Source organism: Ixodes scapularis, unplaced genomic scaffold (assembly GCF_016920785.2).
Source record: "Ixodes scapularis isolate PalLabHiFi unplaced genomic scaffold, ASM1692078v2 PGA_scaffold4__175_contigs__length_147842914, whole genome shotgun sequence".
In the NCBI taxonomy this organism is placed as follows: Eukaryota; Metazoa; Arthropoda; class Arachnida; order Ixodida; family Ixodidae; genus Ixodes; species Ixodes scapularis.
This window is the reverse complement of record NW_024609879.1, coordinates 17,552,838-17,578,696: the sequence shown is the minus strand read 5'-3', so window position 1 is coordinate 17,578,696 and position 25,859 is coordinate 17,552,838.

Genomic DNA, 25,859 nt, shown 5'->3' with positions numbered 1-25,859 from the left:
TAGTATGTGCATCGGCTGCGGTGTTGTCAAAACCTTTCACGGATCGAATATCAGTAATTAATTCTGATATGTAGAGGAGGTGTCGTACTTCCTTTAGCGTATGTGCCGAGCTGTTTGACGTTAGTACCTACGTGAGGGGTTTGTGATCAGTGAGAACCAGTCTTGGGTAAGTTACTTTTAAATAGCAATTCGTTAAAGTAACAGTTACTTTCAGAAAAAAGTAGCGAAGTTACCATTACAGTTACCGCAACAAAAGAGTAACTCGTTACAGTTAGTTACTTTTCAGTTACTTTTCTATAACAAAAGAAAAACTAGAAAACGCCCCTTACAACGTTTTATTGCATAAAATTAAAAAAAGTACGCTTTTTACTTCATATTGTAACTTAGCAGCAGTAGCTTCTCGAAGTTAGTGTTTGAAAGCTTCCACGTCAGAGTCATGGCGCAAATCAAAATACGAAACATGCGCAGTACCCTCCACGTGTATTATTCTTTCACGGTTGATTCACCCGATTAAAAGCGCGTTTCCACAGAAAAAAGAAAAAAAAAAACACAGCATAGATAGTGCTTCAAGACACTAAGATGCAAGTGTTCAGTCACAAAGTACAAGCGCGTGCGTAAAGATAACTAGATATTTTTTAATAAAATCTACACGTGGCTATATTCGGTTCGTGACTCGCGAGAAAAAACGTATTCACAACTTTGCGCAAGGTCAACTTGACACTTGAAATGTCGGAATAGACGATCTGGAAATTGCAAGGAATGGGTAAATTGCACCCTCATTCAGTGATATATTACTCATAAAACACAGAAAAGTAACGACAAAAGTAACGTCGTTACTTTCATCGTTACCTCAGAAAAAAGTAATAGAACTACAGTTACAAGTTACATTTTTAAAAAGTAACTCGTTACAGTTACAAGTTACCAAAGAAGTAACAAAGTTACAGTAACGCGTTACTAGTAACGCGTTACTATTCAAGACTGGTGAAACATAAAATTGGCGGCCTTCGATGAAGTGCCGAAAATGTCATATGGCGAGGTAAATGGCAAGGAGCTCTCAACCAAATGTGCTGTAGCGAGCTTCGGTGGCACTTAAACGATTCGAAAAAAATGCGAGAGGGTGCCAGGTGTTCTTAACCTGTTGTTGGAGGACAGCCCTGACGGCGGTGTCTGAGGCGTCGACGATAAGAGATATATGAGCACGTCACTTCTGAGGTGCATCAGCATGGTGACATTTGCGATGGCCTCTCTCACTGCCCTAAATGCGTCCTATGCTTTCTGCGTCCATTGCTGCGGTGTTGCCGTCATCTTTGGGTTTTGGAGGACGTTTTATAGCGGTTGAGACATATGGGCGCGGTGGGGTACAAACCGACGATAAAAGTTGACGAGTCCAAGAAACTCTCAAAGTTTCGTTGCCGCTGGAGATCGGGAGAAACTGCGAATTACTGCCACCTTGTCAGGAAGTGGTTGGATCCCCCGAGAATCGACGTGATGTCCCAGAAAACTGAGCTCTTTGACACCAAACTCACACTTCGTCGTATTTACAACCAGGTTATACGTTGTCAGTCTTATGAACAGTTGCCGAAGGTGACTGGCATGCTCTTCAGGCGTGGTGCTGAAAATCAGGATGTCGTCCAGATATGCGAAGCAGAAGGACATCCCAGGCAGCACTTGGTCTATAAACCGCTGGAACGTTTGAGCAGCGTTGCGTAGGCCGAAAGGCATTCACACCAACTCGTACAATCCAAACAGTTGTGATTAAAGTCTTTGGAATGCCTTCGGGTTCGATCGGAATCTTGTGGTATGCTTTAACCAGGTCTATTTTACTGAAGATCGTAGCACCCTAAAGGTAATCCGCCAAAATCTTGAAGATGGGGTATTGGGCAGCGGTCGGGAACCGTAGCTTGGTTGAGGGCCCGATAATCCCCACATGGCAGTCTTGGGTAGTAACGTGTTACTAGTAACGCGTTACTGTAACTTCGTTACTTTTTCGGTAACTTGTAACTGTAACGAGTTACTTTTTAAGCATGTAACTTGTAACTGTAGTTCTATTACTTTTTCTGAGGTAAACATGAAAGTAACGACGTTGCTTTTGTCGTTACTTTTCAGTTCTTTATAAATAATATCTCATTGAACGAGTATAATCTAGCTATTCCTTGCACTTTCCAGATGGTCTGTTCCGACATGTTGAGTGTCAGTTGGCCTTGCACAAACTTGGAAATACGATCTTTCTCGCGAGTCATGACCCGAATATATCCCCGTGTAGATTTGATGAAAAAAAAAAGAATCTAGTTATCTTTACGCAAAGCTTGTACTTTGTGACTGAACACTTACATCTTAGTTTCTTGAAACACTATCTCTGTGTCGTTTTCTTTTCTGCGCACGCTTTTTAATCGGGTGAATCAACCATGAAACAACAATACACGCGGAGGGCACTTCGTATGTTTCGTACTTTGATTTGCGCCCTCACTCCGGCGTGGTGTCAACAGTGGAGGCAAAATTTACTGTTGTTTGCGCGGGGTTTGTTTCTGGCTTGCCCTGTACGTACTGAAATATGTCCGAGGACTCCATGAACCCAGCGCAATCGTCAACGAGCAAGCAATGTGGTAGTGCTACCAAAAATAGGGATATTCATGAGAACAAAGAACTAGCATGAACGGCATACAGACAGTATCTTGCTGTGGTGAAGGGGGTTGCTAACAATTTGACCGCAGTATGCAAACTTTGCAACAAGGAGTACTCCGACAACAAGTCTTCGTGTTGAAATCTGAGAAAGCACATTTGGTTTAATTTCGGACTTTATTCTTTTTATAATATTGACTAATTTTCAAGCTAAACTATAAAGTTCGAATATACTGCTATGGTGGAAGCCTGACTGATTCGTGTCTATATTTTTTTTCAGACACTAGTTTTTCCTAGCTTTTTGTGTTATCGAAAAGTAACTGAAATGTAACGTCGTTAATTTTTGAAAGTAACTGTAACTGTAACGAGTTACTCTTTTGTTGCGATAACTGTAACGGTATCTTCGCTACTTTTTTCTGCAAGTAAGTGTAACTGTAACAAATTATTTTTAAAAGTAGCTTACCCAAGACTGCCACATGGTCGCCAGACACCCCCCTTCTTCGGCATCATATGTAGAGATGAGGACCAGGGACTCGAAGATGGATGCACATGCCCGAGTTCAAGCATATGCTCAAACTCGTGTTTGGCAATCTGAAGTCTTTCTGGTGGTAGGTGACGTAGGCGTGCAAAGACAGGAGGCCTGTGGTCTTAATGTGGTGGGTAAGATAGTGTTGAACCGACCTTTGAACCGTGTTTGGCCCAAACACAGACAGAAACTCGTCTGCGATGCTTTTTCACTTTAAGTCGGTCTCCGCACGTGGAAGAAAACGACTCAGAGGTGGTGCTGGATACCAACACTTGGACGCTAAGTTGCGTCTCGGTGTCGATGAGTTGGTAATGCCGTAAATCAACGGTGAGACCGAGTCGTCTTAAGACATCCACCCCGATGATGGCCTGCCTCACGTCAGCGATCATGAAGATCCAACGAAATGTCCGCTGGAGACCGATGTTCAAAGTCAGTGACTTTTCTCCGTAGGCTTTTATTCTGGATTCATTCACCGCTTGGAGCGGGGGAGTTTCTTGTCGATATCGGTGATCCTCTGATGTAGGATCACTGACTTCGGTGCCAGTGTCTAGTAAGTAAAGAACTTTGGTTGAACGGTCGGTCACGTAAAACAGACCCCAGGCAGCACCGAGTTCTCGGCCAAAACTTGGCTTGCCTCTGGGAGTTTAGGGCATTAAAAAGCCAGAAGAACCCAAAGTAGAGTCAAACCTGACCTCCCTTGGCAACCGTCTGGGTATCTTGGCCCTAATTCGCCAATCAAATGCCAAACTTAGGCTTCACTGCCGGATAGTTCGGCTGTCATCTGGCATCTTCGGGCATAAATCGCCTAACAAATGCCATATTTAGGCTTACTGCCCGGTAGTTCGGCAGATCTTTGGCATTTTGGGCCAAAATCACCAAACTAATGCCAAAGTTAGGCTTCACTTTTTGATAGTTCGGCTGTCACCTGGCACATTCGGGCCAAAATCGCCACAGATGTGCCGGAGTTAGGCTTACTACCTTGTAGTTCGGCAGATCTCTGGGATTTTTGGGCCAAAATCGCCAAACTAATGCCAAAGTTAGGCTTCACTTTTTGATATTTCGGCTGTCACCTGGCACATTCGGGCCAAAATCGCCACAGATGTGCCGGAGTTAGGCTTACTACCTTGTAGTTCGGTTGACATCTGGCATCTTTGGGCCCAAGTCGCCAAACGAGTGCCCAAGTTAGGCTTCGCTTCCCGATAGTTCGGCTGTCATCTGGCAGCTACGGGCCAAAGTCGCCAAACAAGTGCCAGAACTAGGCTTACTGCCTTGGAGCACGGCTGATGAGGTATTTGATGTACGCGGGTGGTCTTCATTTTAATTAAATAGAAATCAAGTTTTATTCGGCTGGCAACTTTATCTTATTTTGGGTGTCTCTTGATTTCTCCGGTCCAAAGGTTGGCTGAATATTTCGACGTGGCTGGACCAGGCTTTGCAAACGCAAATTGTGCCGGATGTTGTACTCGCGCGTAGGTACACAAGCCAATATCGGGACGCGCCGTGAGACTGGTTCGACATTAAGGCGTGTTCACACCGGCGATGCGATCTAGTCGCGCCATAACTTTCATCGCAAAAGCGACCATCGCGGGCAAAATGTGACGGGAGTTGAGCAGTCGCTTGCTGACCCGACTTTTTGCGATGCACTCTAGTCGCGGAGAGGCCGAGCCAATCAACGGCGTTAGGAGCGAGAGTTTTTGAGAAGCGACTCGCCGACGAAGGCGTTGGACTCACTTATCGCGCACGCCAGATTGACCATCCAATTACTTTTTTTTTTCTTGCGATGCAATTTAAGCGGATCGCGCGACTGCTTACATCCCCGGTGTGAATCCGCCTTTACAGAAAGTGCTGCCATTGAGCTAACACTGCGCAAGGCGGATGTGCGCACGTCTCCACAAGAGATATTATTATTAGGCGGCGCATTGCAAAAGCGAGCTTGGCTCTGAGCGTGTTTTGCATTGTGATTGAACACTGTCAAATCCTAGTGATAACAGAAGAGCGGAAACGACCGGGGCTCCGTGGCGCGGCTCCAGCATCACACTTGGGGAATGAAAATGAAATCCCGGAACTTGTACTATCTTAGCGTGTTGATACTTTTTAAACATTAAAACGTGGAGACACAAAAGGGACGATACAGACAGGACAATCTTTCAACTTTAAATCAAAAGGGTGGAGCGAAACGCGTGACCGGGCGTGACCTCTCTACGTAGGACGCGTAGGACAAAAACGTTTGGACGAAAATTTGTCACGTGACTTTCTCTGTCTCGCTGATGGGATCTCTGGGGCTGTCGTTTTTGCCGTTTGCCTAGGCGGGCTACGTAGGTCCGGTTTTCGAACTGCGCTCTTCAGTGTTCTGTTGCTTTCGTGCGTTGCAGACGTGGTCGTGTTTTTTCGTCGTTAACGGTCGGAATACGTCAATGCCAATTTTTCGGTAACAACCATTTTTTTTACCGGAGTTCGTGGAATTCTTGTCATGTGTTTGTTGGACACGCTTCGACAAAAACTGCTCTTCGCCGACAACGAGACGTCAGTTGAATGTGCGCAACCTTCTTTCTCGAATGTGTTTGTGGGGTGCCTGAGTTGGATTATGCATCTATCAAGAATTACATGATATCGCTCTTTTATTAGTAAGTGCACTGCAAGTATGATACTGATAGTCGTCCTGCTTTTATCTCAATCTCCGCGGTTTTTGTGTGATGAGTTTTGCTTGGCATGAGGACAGTGTTAATTGTATTTTATAATTTGCTTTTCGTTTTACAGAGAAGTGTGACCTCTGTAAATATGTCGAGAATACACTGTGTGCAATGACAGTGGTTTAATAAACTTCTGGAAGCGATCGAAACATTTTTTTTGTTCGTATAAGTGATTGGATATGCAACAAATGACATGCAACGTACCCAGGCAGCACAAAATTTTGGCCCGACACTGGCCAATGCCTGATTTTTGCTCGGCACCTGCCTGGCCAGCCCGGCCACTGGAAAGCAGCTGGCCAAAGGTCCCCAAAAGATCACTATTAAGTCCCCGGCCACAGAGTCTTAGTTTTTCTATTGGCAACCAATCACCAAATTATGTTCGGGAAGGGCTTGGCCACCAAGTCTTTGTTTCCTCCCTGGTCACCCGCCTCAAAAAGGTGACCAGCACTCATCCGGCCAATGTTCACCAGCATGAACTTGGTCAATGAAGACAAAAAAGTGCCCGGTAGAAGGCAGAGTACTGATCGCTCTTTTCATCCCCGGCCACCAGTCCTAAAAATATCCTCAGCACCTGTCCGGTCAATGTTGACTGGCAGCAACCTGGTCAACGAAGACAAAAAAGTGTCCGGTAGAAGCCTGGGACTCACTACTCTTTTCATCCCCGGCCACCAGTCCTAAAAATATCCTCACCACCTGTCCGGTCAATGTTGACTGGCAGCAACCTGGTCAACGAAGACAAAAAAGTGTCCGGTAGAAGCCTGGGACTCACTACTCTTTTCATCCCCGGCCACCAGTCCTAAAAACATCCTCAGCATCTGTCTGGTCAATGTTGACTGGCAGCAACCTGGTCAACGAAGACAAAAAAGTGTCCGGTAGAGGCCTGGGACTCACTACTCTTTTCATCCCCGGCCACCAGTCCTAAAAATGTCCTCAGCGCCTTTCCGGCCAATGTTGACCGGCAGTAACTTGGTCAACGTAGACAAAAAAGTGTTCAGTAGAAGCCTGGCTACTGACCACACTTTTTATCCCCGGCCACCAGTCCTAAAAACATCCTCAGCACATGTCCGACCAGTGTTGACTGGCAGTAACTTATTCAATGATGAAAAAAAAAACTGTCTGGTAAAAGACTGGGTACTGACCGCTCCTTTTATCCCAGGCCACCAATCCGAAAGATGGTCACCCTATTTGGCTTGTTTCAAATTGGTCAACAAAAGAAAAATAGTGTCCCATAGAACATGGGTGTGCGGAGTGCTGCTTTTATTCAGGACCACCAATCCTCTCTGGCATTACATTGCCCATTACAATACAGTATACAAGCCACAGGCTTGGTAAGCAATGACTTCCACTTGTTCTGCAAATATTAAGTCTGGTCACATGTTAAGTCTGGTCACATGGCTACATATTTGCCCAGGCCAGGTAAGACTGGGAGAAGGTATTAACACTTGAGGAATCCAGGCCGTGGCGCGTTCCATACTATAAAATTGGCTCAGAAAACTTCATTTGGATAAAAATTATATTTTATTATTTGAACACACATTATATGTACAAAATGTGAAAACATTAAAAAATGACTGTGCCTTTAACAGAGCAGTGAATTCTGGACTTGTTGTACACAACAAAAATGAACCAGAATATGAAAAAAAGCTTTCTCTGGTATTCTTTTGCCAATTACAAAATTCTTCATAACAACAGCTTTTCTTTAATCACAGATTTCTGGCCAAGATAAAACCAGAAAACCTGAAAACAAACACACAATAAGCACATGTATTTCATAACCAAAACCTGGCTGGCAGTATTGCTATATCAAATATAACAGAAAAGTTCTATCACTTAAAAACCAAATTATATAAGCTACAGTCACAAAATATTGGGTGAAATCACGGTCAGAAGTCGGGTCTCTCTCCACCTGAGGAAACCTCAAGGTGACTGGTAGCAGTAAGGACGTCGTCAAATGGCTACAAAAGAAGCACATTGGGCTATTGGCAGCGCGTTCAGAGCAAAAAACAAACAAAAAAAAAAAGCTCTCCTAACTAAGCCATGGTTAAAAATATTGGGTGAAAAAATGGAGGAAAACACATATCCGACTCTTTGAGACAACGAAAGAACTTTATCGAACGAATCACACTTCCCGCCGTGGTAGGCCGACGTTGTCACAATCACGAGACCTACACTCGTCGTCGAAAACACACCGCTAGCTTTTTGAGGGGAACGAACGGCATAATCGTACTATACACAGTGCGACGGCTTTGTCCCGATCACGATATCTCTACACGTCGTCGAAAACGCACCGCCTCTTCTTCCACGGCACGATCGAGCACCAGTTGCTCAATCCTGCGCACCTTCCTTCAACTACGTCCGACAGGCGTAGCGTAGTCTCGCTTTGCCCAGCTCGAACACTCACCGCGACGCCGCGCAGTTGACGATGCGATGCAGTTCTCACAAACGCTCTCCCGTGCACGAAAAACACAAAACAATCACATGCCGATGCCTCGGTTGATTTGTGGGCGTCTAACTTCGTTGAATGTCTCACGTGTACACAGATTTCCACTGACCCGTCACATAGGGTTACGTAACTTTGGCTACGGAGGCCAAATAAAACGAGATGCGGTGCTTCTTCTTGGCTCCGTAAGGTCCAGAAACATACACCGATCTATCTTAGGTCCGGTCCAAGGCCAATTGTCCGGTCTTCGACATACCTTTTCCGATTTTCCAACAAAAAAAACTAAAAAAAACTAAAAAAAAAAAAGGCGCGCTGCTTATTCCTGCTCACCGAGCAAACATACAGATGAAGCAGGTGAACCGGAAGTGATCTCGTCCCAGCAAGTTCCGCCAGTTCCGCCAGTTCCGCCGGTTCCGCCATTACTTGTTTATGCATACCCACGACCCTGTACACCGACTGCGTAGGGTGAACACGAAAACTGGCGACTCTTGCATAAAAGAGAAGTGACGGGTGCTTTAATTAAAATATATTCATGTTCGTCCTAATCCCCGAAAATCTGACTAGATTCCCTGCGCGGTGATAGTTGTCCGCCAGGTGGCGCGAACTACCTCCCATTGCAAAAAGAGAACTTATAATTTTATTATTCACCCATCCACTTGATCGTGTCGCGCTGATGCCGGTGCAATGGCCGGTGCAGCTGGCTGATGGTGGACTCATCAGGCCTAGTTCAACTTCAAGCGGTTCAAGGCGTTCAAGGTTCGACGATTTGAGAAGCTTTGTTATCGGTTTGTGCACATTTCAAGCCACCCAAGATAGCACGCGGCGGCGTCCAGAGACAAGAGGCCATGAATACGCTGATCAAGGAGTAAGTCCATTTTCTACTCGGTGTTTTGTTTTGCAAAGTGATTGGAACACAATGGGCATAGGGTTAGTAGTAACGGCTCTGTTGACAAGCTCTGCATTAGCGGTGCTTCGGAAAGGCGGCCCCGTCCGTTCGTGCGAGCGTGATGACGCTGTCGTCGCAGCCCGCTTGGTTCGCAAGGTCGGGGAAGCTCGGGCCACTGGCTTGTCATTGCAAAATCAGGCGGTCGGCGGCATGTCAGCGGCATGTTAGCGGCTCTTGTGCACTTTTTAGATTCTGCTGATTGTTAATGGGAAGTGGGGATTTTGCCGGCAACCGTCATGACAAACCTACGAAGAAAAACTGTCGCGAACGCCGAACTAGCATGTTGTTTCTTGTATAACACGAATTGTAAAAGTAGAAATATCCGAGCCGGCAGTAGCTCGGGAGAAAGAAGAAGACACCGTTTCGAACGGACGTGTTTTCATGATCTCCAAGGAAAATCATCAATCGGCCTCAGGCCGAGGAAACCCCAGTACTTCAAGTTTAAATGGAAATAACGATCTTCGAATGATGCACCCGGAGAATACTGTGGCGACACCCGTAGGCCCAGGAAATGCCCAGGCTCAGGCGGTAAGCCAAGAGGAGTACCGAATTCTGCTTCCACGATTTCCGCCGGCGGCTTTGTGCCTTAACTCTGTGTTTCTTCATGCTGACCTCACTGGTCGTCCTTACCGTGCGATGGACTTTCGCGACGGCCTGAAAGATGTGATAGATCTGAGTGAGGTGCTGTCCCTCGGGCAGTTCCAAATGAGCCACTTCTGGATGGCAACGATGGCAAATCCTGCAGCCACGGAAATGCTAAAGGCGGTGAAAGAACTCAGGGTAAAAGGAAAAAAGTGCCTCATTATTGATCCCAATTCGAAAGATGTCAAGATCAAACTTCTCTGGCTACCGTTGCACTTGGACGAGAAAAAGGTCGCTGAAGCCTTGGCGCCTTTTGGAACGGTGCGGAGTGTCGCGAGAGAGAAGTGGCGCGTTCCCGGGATGGAGAACATGGAGACAATGAACAGAGAGGTCTGCATGACTCTTCACGACACCGCGACTTCAGAAAGCATTCCTCATCTGTTAAAAGTTGCTGGATCGCAGACCCTTGTCGTCATGTCCGGACGGCCGCCCTTGTGTCTGAGATGCAAGAGAGTTGGCCACATTCGACGACAATGTCGTACTCCAAAATGTGCCCGATGCAACAGATACGGACACCAAAGCGATGAGTGCTATTCCAGCTACGCAAGCATACTTCGAGGCCCCGGCGCTGAAGCAGATTCCAACTCCGAGCTGTTGATGGACATCTCAGAGGTTGTCGATGCCAGTGGAGACATCCTTCCCACCCAAGGGGTAACAGCAGAACACACGCCCCCAAGTCCCAATGAGTGTCAGGCGTCGGCTGAGAAGAACATCGAACCGCCTCAAATCGGCGTAGCGACGGAAGGCGAAGCTCCATCTACACAGGAGTGCAACGACGAAAGAACTCCGCAACCATCGGAAGCACCGAGGCAGTCGGCGGACCCCGCAGGCAAGCCCACGGATTACGACAACGAAGACGACCCTGAAGCCACCATGGACACAACCCTCAGCACATCAAAGGACACTAATGAGAGCAAACGAAAAAAAGAAGTACCGCCAGACACCATCGCGAGTAAGCGGAAAACATCACTTGCGCGCTAGATGATAATATAACCCCTCCTCCCCACCCCCACCCCCCTCACCCCCATACCTCCCCTACCTCCTCCCCATCCTCCTTCTCACGAGGGCATTCGTTTTATGACCTTGAATGTTAGAGGCTTCAATTCCCGCAAAAAGCAATATCATTTAAAGCGCCTCCTTGACGATAAGGATTTTGACTTTGTGGCACTGCAAGAAACAGAATTGTCAACAGAGGAACAAGTAGAAAATGCCTTGAATATTTTCCTCCATCAGTACGAAATATGTGTTAGCCATGCTGTTGGTTTCTCTGGCGGTGTCATGTTGTTTATTAAGAAGTCTTTTCAGTTATCTGAATTAATGGTCACGACAGATCTTTGCGGGCGCTTCATCATGTGCGACTTTCGAGTTACTGACGTATATTGGCGTGTAATATGTGTTTACGCACCAGATGACGTTAATCAAAGAGTAGCGTTCTTTCATCATCTACGACCCTATTTAATTTGTAACAAATTGGTAGTTCTTCTAGGAGATTTCAACTGTGTTTGTGAGGAAGCAGACAGGACGCCTACTAAATCGCGCATTGACAAAAGTGCACAAATGCTGCTAAATATGGTTGACGAGAGCAATATTTTTGACGCAGCTTCATTTCAACAAGGAGGAAAGCAACTGCAGTTTACGCATTTTCAAAACTCCTCTCACGCACGCTTAGATATAATTTATTGTTCCGTAGACCTTATCAACTGTCTAGGGAGTTATACGGTGGATCCAGTATTTTTCACTGATCACTGTGTGGTCTTGTTAACAGTAGGGAAGAAGATAAGAAAAAAGGAAATAAACTGGAAGCTATGGAAACTCAACTGCCAACTACTAAAAGACGAACATTTTCTGGCCACTTCTAACGATCTCTTAAAACAAGTAGGAGGAATGACTGAGCACATTTTTGTTAAGTGGGAACTATATAAGCAAGATTTAAAACAGTTAGCAATTGAGAGGAGCAGTATTCTGAAATTTGAGAAGTCAGAAACAGAAAAAGCACTGCTACGTAATTTACGCGTCTTGGTCGAACTTGAATGCACAAACCCCGGACAGGGATTTGAAGACATAACTCGCATGAAAGCCGAATTAGATACATTGTACCAGGATCGTTACCAAGGAGCTGTTGTGCGCACGCGCACAGATAAATATCTTATGGGAGAACAGCCTACAAAAAGAGCAATGGAGGAGGAGAAGAGGTATGCCATAACTAAAGAAATTACGGAAATAGAAGATAATAACTTGATAATCACAGATAAGGAAACCATAGCCCACGTCTTTGTTAAACATTACCGAAAGATGTTTGGGAAAAGTGCTTCATCGATAGATAACGACTACCTTAAGGAACTGGTAGCTTTACTGCCCCAATTAGATGAGGAGTGTAGAAAGGGGCTTGAGGAACCCATCAGCTTACAAGAAATAGAAAAAGCCATTGATGACCTTCCGAAAGGAAAAACTCCTGGTCCAGATGGTATCACAGGGGAATTTTATAAACTGCGTAAAAATGCTTTAGCTCCCATTTTGTTAGAAATCTTTCAAGAGGCTTACAAGGCAAACACGTTACCCCCCTCTTTTTTGCATACTCATACTATTCTCATACCAAAGACTGACAACAAAACCAAACTCCTGCACGTGAGTGGTTATCGGCCCATCACGTTATGCAATGTAGATTATAAGGTCTTCGCAAAAGTTTTGACTAACAGATTACAACATGTTATTTGTGATTTAGTCGGGGATCACCAGACTTGTGGGATTCGTGGGAGGGCTATACAGACCAATGTTCACATTGCGAGAAGTGTACTAGAGTGCGTCACGAGTAATAACGACCAAATTGCGATGCTCCAAGTTGATCTAGCGAAAGCATTTGACCGTGTTTGTCATACCGTTCTGTTCATGATTTTGTCGCACGTTGGTATTGGAGATATTGTTTTTCAGGGTGTCCAAATGTCTTACCGCAACTGTTCCACAAGTTTAATCATAAATAACAGTGTCACAGAGAGCATCCCAGTGCGTTCTTCAGTTCGCCAGGGCTGCCCCCTTTCTCCTTTACTGTTTACTTTGTATTTGGAACCCCTATGCCAAAGTATAATTAGAAGTAAAGACGTCTACGGTTTCACTTTATGCAAAACCGAAATTAAGGTCTTGGCTTATGCAGACGATATTGCCTACTTTTGCAAAGACAAGAAAAGTGTGACCAAGGCAGTTGAACTCACACGTAACTTTTGTGAGGTTACTGGGGCTTCAGTGAATTTAGAAAAGTGCAAAGGATTCTGGCATGGAGCGTGGGCCACGACGCCTGAACATTACGAAGACATACAGTGGAGTTGTATTCCCTGTGACTATCTCGGAGTGCCCTTAAGACACTTCCGGAACAGCAGGACCTACTGGTCTGGAGTGGCGAACGATTTAGAAAAACGAACGAAAGGCTGGTCCCACAGGAATTTGTCAATTTTCGCCCGTTCCACAGTCTGTAACGTATTTTTGGCGGCTAAACTGTGGTACGTTCTACAGGTACTGCATTGTGCCCGGACAAATATACAAAGACTGCATAGGGTGTTCGCCGTTTTCGTATGGAAATCTGTTTGGGAACCAATGCGTCGAGATAACTTGTTTCGCCGGGTACCTGACGGAGGGATCGGACTTCCGCATATGTTTATTCGCCAATTGGTTTCCCGCTTTCTTTTTCTAAGAGACCAAGAACATCCCTTTCTTCGAGAAATAGTACAGAATAGACTGGCAAGCTCTCTTACTGACTATATTGTATCTTCGGGTGGATACCAAGAAACTGTACTGGTCGGATATTTAAAAGAGGTGGTCGAGGCATTTCAGTTTTTATCGGTAAGATTTACTAGAGACTACCTAACGAGTGTAACGCGGAAGAAGTTGTCAAGAGATCTTTTAAGTATTTTGTTTCCTCTACCAATTTACCGAACGATGGCTGACGGTGGACCCAGTTGCGATGTCCTAAGCCGAGTCAAAAAGATGTGCATCCCACCCGCAGCAAAAACTTTCTTTTTTAAACTACATTGTTTAGTATTACCTACAAAATCATGGCTCAGAGAAAAGGCTTTATTTGTTCCATGGTCAGAAAATTGTACGCTATGCAAATCGCCAGAAACAGTTGAGCACGTTTTCATCCACTGCTGGGATGCTGTATTTTTCTGGGATGTTCTGCAGCGCACTTTAAAAAAAGATATCGATATCACTTTGTTTACCATTCGTTTTCTACCTGTGTCCTCTAGAGACGCCTTCCCTTATGACCTTGTAATGCTGCTTTCATTATACAGCATGTGGAAGTCCCGTATGGACATTAGAAACGAGAACTTACACCCTAAGACTGTAAGACTTCATTTCATTGAGCTTGTTACCCGCATCAAAAGTGTTTATGAAGCCCAAACTGTTGTACCTGAATGGGTATCTTTATTTAATACTCTTCAACATATAAAGGATTTTTGATGTAAAAACAATGATGTTAATAAGATATTGACCTAAAAAGGTATTCTGTATACTCATCGTACTTACTTCCATGCAATAAAGAAAAAAAAAAAAAAAAAAAGCCGGCAGTAGTTTAGTGGTAGAGTGTCCGCTTCTCACGCAGAAGTTCCGGGTTCGATCCCCAGTGGGTATACTTTTTGTTTTTTTTTTTTGTTTTTTTTTTGTCAAGCTTTTTGCGATATTTGCACATTTTCTTTTAGACAATTATCGCTGAACATGAATATATATTTTATTATTTGTTTCCACCGATAATTGATTTTTTTATACTTATTAATGTTTTAGTGATAGTGCTCGTTTTTATAATTGATTTTTTAGTGGTAATTGATAGCTTTTTGCGATATTTACACATTTTCTTTTTGACAATTATCGCTGAAAATAAATATATTTTATTTTTTATTTAAACCGATAATTGATTTTTTTTAATAATTAATATTTTACTGATAATGTTTTTTTTATAATTGATTTTTTACTGGTAATTGATTATATCATATGCGTGAATGACGTTTTAGCGAACAACGCCATTTGAGTGAATAACGGAGGCGTGTCTTAACCCACTCCCCAGCACTGCACTCGCGCCGCTTTTCGGCGGCAGTCTGCAGCTGCTCGTTACAAAAATGTTAGCTTTCGATTGTTTCGATCTCGCCAGAAGTTCGTTCATTTCTAACTTTCAATGAAAAAACGGTTAAAGTGCGGGCGAGCTGGTGTAAGTTATACATGACGATTGAAAACCTGAGTCTGTGGTTGGAAAACGGAAAAACGTGATGTAGAAAGTATGGTGCCTGGATCGCGTCTATGACTGGTGTGTTTAGCGTCCTATCCCGCCCATACATCAAAAGTGGTCCCCAAGTGGCAACAGATGACGTCACAGAAGCCGGAGTGTCATGCTGTTGACTGTCGCGATCCTGGCGGTTGGCCATAGAAATGCTGGCGAAAAGCACAAGCGAACGCGAGTGTCGCTGTCGTCACGGCGTCCCAACTTGCAGCTGCTGTAGCTTCCGTGGACTGTCACAGTGGAGAGCGACCTGCAGCAGGACAGGCGTCGCCACATACACCACAACTATTGGGACGCCACCAGGTTCGCGACCAGCGACAGCATGACACTTTTATGACGTCATCAGGCGGAAATCGAGGGACCACTTTTTTGGACACGGTAAACACACCAGTCGGAGACGCGTTCCAGGCACCATAGTAGAAAGACAAAGTGACAGAGAGCATCTCTTCCATTTTTTAACCACAGTCTCAGGTTTTCAATCATCATGTCTAACTTTCGATTGGTGTTTCTCGTTCAGAAGTTCATTTGCGTTACAACAAAGCAGCTGAGTAGTTGGGCAGTGAAGTTTCGACAGGGGCCTTTGCTTGGCACGTAGCCAGGATTTTTTTTTTTTTGGGGGGGGGGGGGGGGAGGGGAGGGGAAAGGGAGGAGGAGGAGCAGGAGAGGAGGAGCGCGCCCGCCCATGACAAAATGCTGTATGAGGGGGGGGGAGGAGGTCCCAGGAAAATGGAAGATTGCGGGGGGGGCCCTATGGTCCCCCCCCCCCCCCCCCCCCCCTGGCTAGGTGCCTGGTCTTTGCACCCCAGCCTTGCTGTGTCAACATTAACAGGGGCTGACAGTAAAGTGGCTAAAGACTTCTTATTTTGGCTTGAAATAGATAGCAGAAGCATCACAACATCAATTGAACAACATCATCATGAACCTATGCCCTAAATAGACCTCTTGCTTCGCTCCTAAGTGTAGCGTATTCACTGTTCAGTCTGTGGTCGCGTCTCGTGAGTGACAGTGAGCTCCTTTTTCAAATCGTGCAACGAAAAGATGTCACGCGCTGCGGGTCAAGTGCAGACGTTTTGCGTCTCGCTGAAAGTTAGACGTGCCTGTTTTGCTAGATGTATTTATTTTGGATCTCTGCTACAGTTTTTTGTGAGTTTAGTGCATTATGCTTGTATCAGAAACCTGCATTTGTAAGTAACTTTTTTAAATATTTGTTTAGCGGATTTCTCCATCCAAAAATAAACAAATCTGGCAGTGGTTTGTTAGTGGTTGCTGGCGGGGCCCCCAACATTGCCCAAGCTGTCTAAAATAGGTTCTAATATTCTGGTAGAATGCATATTCCACACTTTTTCTCTATAGCTACCACGTCATGCACTTTAGATGAAGGGAGCGCATACGTCGTCTCGGAGTGTTGGCTGGTGAGGAAGCTAGAGCAAGTCGTCTCCTACTGGCCACCTTACAAGCAAAAGCAGCAGGTCCTCAGTGCAATTTTAGAGAAAGAACAGATTACACTGACTTGGTCGAATCACCCAGTGAAGATTCTTCACTCCTACATTAGGTTGGCGATTTTTTTTTAAATTGAGCGTATAATTGAGATGATCGTTTCTCATGCAGCCACACTGCAGCACGCTTCAGACCATCTGGTCGCAGCTGCCTGAGCACCCAATTTGGACTGACAGACCGGATGTAGCCCCAAGACAGGAAAGGGCGAGGAGGCCTGCTGGCCATATGGACAGCGACTCTTCGGACAATGCCTCAAGAGAAAGAGTGTGTCCCGGTATAAGGCTGTTCATTATAAATTATTATTCAATGTGAATCAAAACTTGCATGAATAACTTTAGCTCCTTATGCAATTGTAAAATTGCTAAATAGTTATAGTCAGTAACAGGTCAGTAACAAAGGGCAAGGGAAACGAAGGCTGGATAGGAGAAAGCAGACTGAAGGTAGAAGAGGTTTTTGTCCTCTCACCTTCAACACCCCATCTGTTTTCTCCTTTCCCACCTTCGTTTTCCTCGCTCTTTGATCTTGATTTATCACTGAGTGTAGGTCAGTCTGGTTAGTGCACGCACATTGTAAAATTCAGTAGTTAAAATTGAAAGAATGAAAGCACGAAAGATGTATACAGACAGCTGAGAGCTGTCAGTTAGCAACATTTAATTCTGGATGGAAAATTTTGTGCAGTGCCTGAAACAACCAACAGTGGTTCAGCCTTGAGCAAGCTTCCCCTCTGAGCAACATGGAACTGTCCGAATCATGTACTGCGCCCCTTTCGGCCACCGCCTCGGCCATGCGCTCTGAGTGGGTATTTCATTTTGCTGCAGACTGTACCACATCAGTTAGAATTGCTTGTCCTTGAAACCTTGCAAGCCAGTCCCCTAGTTACCCTAGTTACACGTACACTTTCAACTATCGTTGAGTCTACGACATTTATCAGCCTCAACTTTGACTGAACTCAACTCAACTCTAGAACCCAGTTAAAGCTAGCACGAAACTGGTTCTTGTGCCGTGTGATCAGTCTAATTTTTATAGTAATTTACTCGGAGACACACGTTTTATTTATTTTAAAGGGACACTGACACCCCCCAAAATTTTTTTTTTTATTTTTTGCCAGGCGCTTCATTATGGTGTCGGAGGACTACCCAATTAATATTTTGCAACAGAGTAGCGTATTTTTTTAATAAAGCCAAAAGACGCAACTGCTCGAAACCGAAACCGAAACCCGACGGAGGTCGGAGAAGTGGAGAGAAGAGAGTGAGTGGCGGAAGTCACGTGGTTACACGCGACCGTGTTTTTTGTTTTTTTTTTCCTCCTCCTTCCCGTAGCAGACGACATGCGGCGTACCGGAACTGTTCACCGTGCGATTCTTTTGCAGTTATGTATGTTCCGCTCGTTGTTCTGTACTCCAAGATGAGTTGTTTTGTACATTGAGGAGTTGGAGATGAGTAGTGAGTGCCCGTGTTGAATTTTGATCGGCTCCGAAAAGAATACACCCAAGATGTTGCGCGAAGAGCTGGCTCACATGCCCTGCGTCCGAAACAGAAGTGGCATTGTGCGACAGAGTGTCCGAAAGATCAAAGGGATCGGGACCAATGGCTGGCTGCAATTCCTGTAGACCATTTACGGGCACCTCGGGAAGCGGACGCTACCTGGTTTATATGCTCCTTGCATTTTGTGGAAAGTGATTACATTGAGTTCGCAGGTGGCAAAAAGGAAATCCCATACCATTTAATTCAGCGATGTGTCGTCCACAACATTTGTTTCTTATTTTTTGTTTCTTCAGTGATAATTGTTTAAAAAGAAAAAGAAATGTAGACATCAAAAAATATTTAAAAAAAAAAGAAAAAAAAAGGGTTTCACAGGGGATCGAACTCGTCCCTACCGCGTGTGAAGCGGACGTCTCTCCCACTGAGCTACTGGGGCATAACGGAATTGGGTAATCTCTTTCCTTAGTAATAATTCAGCCGATAAACTGTAAGTTGGAAAGTTTGCTGCCGATTTTCCTCTAGCAAAAGCACTCCCGGGTCGAAGTCGGGATGCACCGCGCATTGGCGACATTCTCACGTAGTAAAGAAATCGTACGCGTGCATACTCAACTCGAAGTAGACACGTCGTGCTTGACGTTTGCGCGAATTTCAGCCACGAGAAGGGAGCGACGGCTCGGCGACGTCTTCGTGCAAATCGGCTTGGTGATCGGGTGTGTCGTACGGCATGAATACCAGTTCTTTTGATCAGTCCCAAATTTCTCTTTTAAAGGCAGACAAAATTCGCCGGTACCGCGAACGACAGTTCTGAAATAGAGGTCCCACGCCTGTCGTCCGCTGCCATCGCCGTCCCTGCGAGTCCCATGATACGCGAACCGACGCACGCACAGATTGCTTCCGGTTGTCTGTGGAACTTTTTTTTCAATCAACGTATTTGTAGCTTTTTAGAAGCCACAAAAAATAGGTTTCATATTTTTTTCTATTTTTAATATTGAGTGTGTGCCTTCAGTGACCCACGACTTTGATTAAATTTGGTGGTCGCATCGATACCTTAGAAAAAGGCCCGTGACCGCGAAAAAGAGAGTGAGCGAGACTCGAACCGGCCAGTTCTTGATCGGCGGTTTTCGGGCGGAAAGAAACCGAATTTCGAGCCGCAATTTCTGTTCTGGGTAGTTGAGCTCTCATATGTCACGTACAACTAAAAACCTCAGCGAGCGTAAATACCCTGTCAGTGTCCCTTTAAGTAGATCATACTATATGTTTGATACCTTGTTGCTTTTTAGCGGCATTTACACGAGTACCAAAGCAGATTCAGGGCTAGGTTGCACATCATTTAGGCTAGGTGGTGCAAGCTACTTCCCGCTATGATGGGTGCCCCACTACTATTTGTCTATTTATGCAGCAGGTTCCTCCGCCATTTTTGCTCGTTTGGAATCTTGCCGGCTAGCCGGGATGCTATTATTGGCAGCTCGGACGACTAAATTTATTCCTTCCCGAGAATTCTGCTGCTACGATTCTTTCTAGACGCCTCCCCCTGCATTTCGAAACAGTAAGTGCCTCACAAACAATGGTTGCTGGCAGCGGTCCCGCGAACAGGTGCCAATTTACCTTCGTTGGGGAAGTCCGTTCGGTTGAACTGAGGTGGGGGAGCTCAGTCAAACTCAACTGTCATTAGCGGCTCAATGACGGTTGGCGCTGCCGTGTAACTTTGGCTTATCGCGATGGACTCGACTGTTGTTGGATTCAATGGCAGCTGAGAGCGCCCGTGTAACTGGGTACTAGTGCACTAGCTGTCCAACGAAGCTTCCAGACAAAAATGTCCCCAGCCTGCGCCCAGGGTAGTTCTCTCAGCCATGAAGTGAACAGGTGTTGACCATGGGGTCCCCAAGAAATGTCAGTAGTCTATAATGCCTTGTTGGTGGTCTTTGATTTCTGACTTTATTGGGCTCAATCTTTCATACTTTCAAATATCATATACATAATCTATTTTCACTTACGTGGTACAATCGACACGGCGAGGACTCGAATCCAATCACGAAGCCTGTGATTGGATCCGAGTCCTCGACGAACTCTGACAGAGCGCTCATTTGCAATATGACCTAAGTTCACGCCGAACGCTGACGCAACTGCCGTGTCCATTACATGCTCAGAGTATGTGAGCGAGCAATGGTGGCCGGGTGTTGGTACAAACTTTTGAAAAGGCTCTAAAAACAAATTTATGAAAGCTTTTATTTCAGACGACCATGCGATTGAGCTTTTTGTTCGCTGTTCTAGATAGCTCGGAAAATGGCACTCTGAAATAAGAAATAAAAAAAGTGCCTTAGTTGTTCACCATACCTCTAACACAAGAACATTTGGGAACATGGTGCTTAGATATGCTGTAGCTTTGGGTTAAGCGATATGGCCTATTCTAGGCTCTAGGCCTGAGGCCACAGATGTGGCCTCAATCCAAACATTTTTGTCATCAGAGTTGTGCATTCTTGCGGTAGGATATTACAAAAGCAGTCTGCATGAATTGAGCGTCAGTCCTGCATTCCTTTTAATGGATTGCCAGAGAAGTGTCAGAAATGTGGGTAAGAGTTCATAAGTCCTACCTTTGTTTCAGGGAGCCATTGCAAAGGCTACACTGTAAAAAAACACTGCTTACATACCTATAGTTTTTGTAGCATTGTTTTCTGTATCTACAAAACAGTTTCACTCTTTCTGATTCGGTCTAAGCATCTCTCTTTTTTCGTGTTTGAATGTCTTCTACTTCAGGTTCAGTCCTGCCAGCTTATCATGTATCAGGTTAGTTCGGGCTCATTATGAAATATCTCAAGCTAATATAGCTGGTCCCACTTTCAGAACACATTCAATTTTGCTCTTGGTTTTATCTCTTGTGCACTCCTGCTTACTTGAGGCCGTCTTTTTTTTCTGCTCCCTACAGGGCTGAAGAAAGCCGCGTCTAGCACAACCTGGATGCAGGGAACTTCTCCGAAGGGGTGAGAACATTTATGACATCTTGGCTTGTTAAAGAGCACGTAAACAGAGGATCGGGATTGGCTGAAGTGTGATGTTGTTGCTTGCTTTTTAATAATTTCTGCAACTCTGCATGCACCACCAAAGATAGGTAATTTTGTAATTTCACGGCATCCAGTCCACAGATAGCAGTCGATGCGGAATGCTAGCCGTGGCTAGCTACTAGTTCAAACTTTTCTTGGAGGAAGCAACATTAGTAACCTCATATTAATGCCTTGCAATTTCAGCAGGATGCCCATGGTGCTATCGTTTTATCCATGCATGTTTGATAAACAACTTTTTCATCAGTGCACATTTTATCAACACTCATTACGCAACCTTAACTGTTGCGATGTTTGATTGGCACCGTGATAACAAGCTACAATTCCAAACATGCCGCGCTTTGTGCAGTCACCCCTTGCTTTGCAAGGGGAAAATAAATCTATTCTTGGGCTTGAACTTGCAGTGAGCCTTCTTAGAAAGCTATGCTAGCAATCAAAAGGGCGGATATGGGGCGCTGTTGGCCGAGCTTCGATCCTAAAGAGGTCTGGCGATATTCATGTTAACAAAAATCAATTTCAAGGCTGTCATGAAAAGGAAGCTATCTATGAAATGTGGCAAGATGTGTTGCTGAAACAGACAGTCTTCATCGACAAAGCAATTTGTCGGTGAGACATTCTTTGATGAACTGATTGCCACCAGGGGGTCTAGACAACATCTGAAATCTCTAAGGCCTGCATGCTTCAAATTTGACAGTGCATAGGTAGTCCACTGCAGTGCACAAATTGAACACGAGTGCCGCATCTGCATTCGGCAGGGTCCTTGGTAGAGTTAGAAAGGGTTGCAAAGTGAACAACTTTCGAACATTGCCATGGTTTGAATTTACAAAGTTGCTTTCGATGTTGATAAAAGTAGAGTTCAACAGTTTCCTCTTTCTTTTTTGCAATTTTGATTCTAAAAATATTTGAAGATTTGAAATTTCTTGGTTTAAGTTAGAATTATTCGAAGATTAAGAGTTTTGTTCCAAGTATAAGTTTGTAAAGTTAGAAGTCTTCAAATCGCACGAGGGTCCCAGTTTCAGTTTTGAGTGATTTCTTAATTTTCTGATGTGTGAGCTCTGTTTAACTGAGTTTAAACAAAGCTTGTGGAAAACAGAGATGGGTACAGCTGTTGCTACCACCAGATAGCTTGCTGCATTTGCTGGGCAGGTCGGCACTCGGCCACTTAGCTTGCCTCTTTGAGCTGTGAGTCAGTCTCATGCGACAGCAATTGCTATCTGCACAGTTCAAGCGTGGTTCAAGCGTTGAAGCAGTTGCTATGTGTTCTGAACATGTAGGTACCGATTGAATCCTGTTTCGTTAGAAGTTCCTCAGATCAAAAGTTTAAGCTTCGTCAAACTTTTGGACTTCACGCGTTCGAAGTTCGACAAATCTGTAGAGAAATAATGACTAAAATAGTCGAATTTTTTGACATGATAGGTTCAGTGTTATATTTGTTAGTGCCAAAGTTAGAAAGGTTTAACATCTTTGAATTCTTCAGACCTCAGGTTTGGAAAATGTTTGCTTCATCTCTAGTTCTTGGTCTGATCAGTGAGAACACGAGCCCCAGCCGAATGCTGATGCAGCACTCGTGGTCTCTCTGCTTTGTGCTGGCCTATGTGTCAGCATATTTGAAGCAGGTCAAAATGCTTTAGGGGGGGGGGGGGGCGAAGTAGAGAGGAGGTGCCTGCAAAACTAGAATTTCTGAGTGAGTAATGACCTGGCAACTACTTAGTAACCAATTTTCTGCATCTTATTCCGACAAGTGAGAAGCTAAGACTAATTGGTGTGTGGTAGAGTAGAACCGGATTTGGGAGGCACAAAAGGGGGCCCTGTTAAGAGGCGAGCTTCTTCTTGCCCGCCTCCCTGGTGGTCATCGTAGCGCTTTTTGAATGACGTCGCGTGCTACCCATGTGTAGATTGAACTACCAAGAGCGCCGTTTTGCTCTGCAAGCTGGCTTTCACTCAATGCAGACAAGCCCTTGAGGGAAAGCCAGCTTGGAGAGCTGGCTTTCCCCCAGTGCGCCTGCTGGCAATAAGGCCGCTTGAAATAAAAAAGCCAGCTTGTAGAGCAAGCTGGCTTTTCTCTTTCAAGAGGCCGTGTCGACCACCCGGAAGAGAAGAAAGAATTCTCTTCTGTAAAGGGTGTGGGGAGAGGGTGAGCGGGTGAGACCTTGAAAAATGAAGAAACGGCCACTGACTATCCGCGTGACGCGTCCCTCGTGACATACAGACGCTCCTTTGAGAGCAAACAACTTTCCTAAATGTGGCGTTCTTGTTTGTTGTCAAAATCATTAGAACTTTTATAGACACACACGCCTCCCTGACGTCACGCAGCTGCGGTGGTGCTGTCGATGGCACTGCGCATGCGCAGAAGCCTCAGTTCACTCGAATTCAATTGCTGCGCGTGCGCAGTGCCCACACCTGGTGTGGGCAAACGCGGGTTTGTTAGTAAACATTGTGTCGGTCTATATCGAATTACTGAGTATGTCAGTCTGGTAGAGAGTTTTTGCGAGTTCAATAAACGTTGTTGACTGTAATTTTATGTCTAAACTCAATGCTTTTTATTTTCTCAGCTGCCAGCAAGGCGAAGTATACGGATTTGAGCGAGGCGACGGTTCAAGATATCGCAAACAGATGGCTGTGGTCATTTGTCGACCGTGATGGTGGGCGAAGCAAGAAGCAGGATGAAGAAATGGAAAAGGTTAAATAAAAATTGTCCCAGAAAATCCTCAGCCTTTTTTGTTTTAACAATACAAACCAGTTCTCAGTGAGTTTGTGCATCCCGACATTTGATCTCAAGTGGTTGATCTTAACTGATACACCATCCACAGCTACTGCAAAGTGTGCAGGCAAAATGTCAGGCACAGGCTCTTGTTCTGCATTGCGTCCATGAGTTAATTGCAGGGCTAACACCTAACTGCAAGTCGCTCACTAATGTGCGACCTCGGCTGTAGGGCCAGCACCCAATCGCAAAGGTACGGCCTATGATTAGTTGCGAGGGATCGGCCTGTGTCCAGCTGCATGTCATCGGCCTGTGCCCGATCAAACTTCTTCGCCTAGCACCTGACATCTAATGTACGGCTAATGCCCAGTTGCTTAACTCCGGCCTGCCTCTGATCACAGGACACCGGCCGATGCCCTGTTGCTAAACTTCGGCTTGCTTTCGGCCACACGGCATTGGCCAGTGCCCAGATGCTAACCTTCAGCCTGTGTCCTGACACAAGTCTTCAGCCGGCCTCCATTTGCTAAACTCCGGCCAGCTTTCAATCGCAGGTGATTGGCCAATGTCCTGTTGCGCAACTTCGGCTTGCTTTCGGCTACATGGCATTGGCCAGTGCACGGATGCTAACCTTTGGCCTCGGTCCATACCAAAGTCTTTGGCCGGTCTTTATTTGCTAGCCTTCGGCTTGTGTCCTGCTACAGGTCATCGGCCAGCCTCCAACAGCCAGTCCCCTCAAGTCTTTGGCCAAGACCCACAGCCATGTTCGGGCATAGTAGTTTGACCAGCCTTAGGCCGGAGGAAATGTGACTGGCCAAAATGCTTCAGCCATTGCCCGGCCGTTCATTTTATGCTGCCTGGGTACACATGGTTGCACGACGTTCGGCCAATACGGAGCAGACGCATAGTAAAGTATTCGCACAATATTGCGCGAATGCTAGGCCGGGGCGAAACAGCTGTACGGCAATACCTGCCGGGTATCAAACGGTGGTGCAAAGCTGGACATTAAAGCGATATAAGAACCGACTTGGCGGCCGGCACTGGCACGGTACTGCAAAGTATTGCCGTGCTGCTTGGGAACGGAGGTGATGATATCTTACAATCGTGTTTCGAACGCTTATTTAATTTATTTCTCCTCTGGGACGCGTGAAAGAGCACTTCTGTGACACACCAGAGATATTCGAAACTTGGGCTGGCCTCTCGGCTTTTTTTGCCACTTTTGGCACTTATTTGGCACTTCAGTGGGTAGCCAGTGAAAAGCCAAACTTCGGCATGCCCCGAATAGACAAATTAAGATTTACTGCGGCAGTTATGGGTCAAATCTGGCACTTACTTTGGCAGAACTGTGGCGTACCAGAAAAAAGCCGAACTTGGCATGTCCGAAATACCCGAATCAAGTGCTGCTTTGGCAGTTATGGCTCAAGTCTGGCACTTACTTTGCAACAACTGTGGCGGACCAGAGAAAAGCCAAACTCGGCGAGGCCGAAATACCGAAATTAGGCGTTGCTTTGGTAGTTATGGCTCAAGTATGGCACACTTCGGCACTCCTGTGGCGTACCAGAGAAACGCCAAACTTTGGCGTGTCCGAAATACCCAAATTAGGCTTTGCTCTGGTAGTTATGGCTGAATTATGGCACCAACTTTGGCGCTCCTCTGGCGGACCAGAGAAACGCCAAACCTTGGCATGCCCCGAGTTCCCAGATTAGGATGTACTATGGCAGTTATGGCTCAAGTATGGCACCAACCTTGGCACTCCTCTGGCGGACTAGAGCAACGCCAAACTTTGGCATGTCCGAAATACCCAAATTGGGCGTTGCTCTGGCAGTTATAGCTCTAGTATGGCACTACTTCGGCACACCTGTGGTGGACCCGAGAAAAGCGAAACTTTGGCACGTCCCAAATACCGAAATTAGGCGTTGCTTTGTCAGCTATGGCTGAAGTATGGCATTAACTTTGGCACTCCTCTGGCGGACCAGAGAAACGCCAAACCTTGGCATGCCCCGA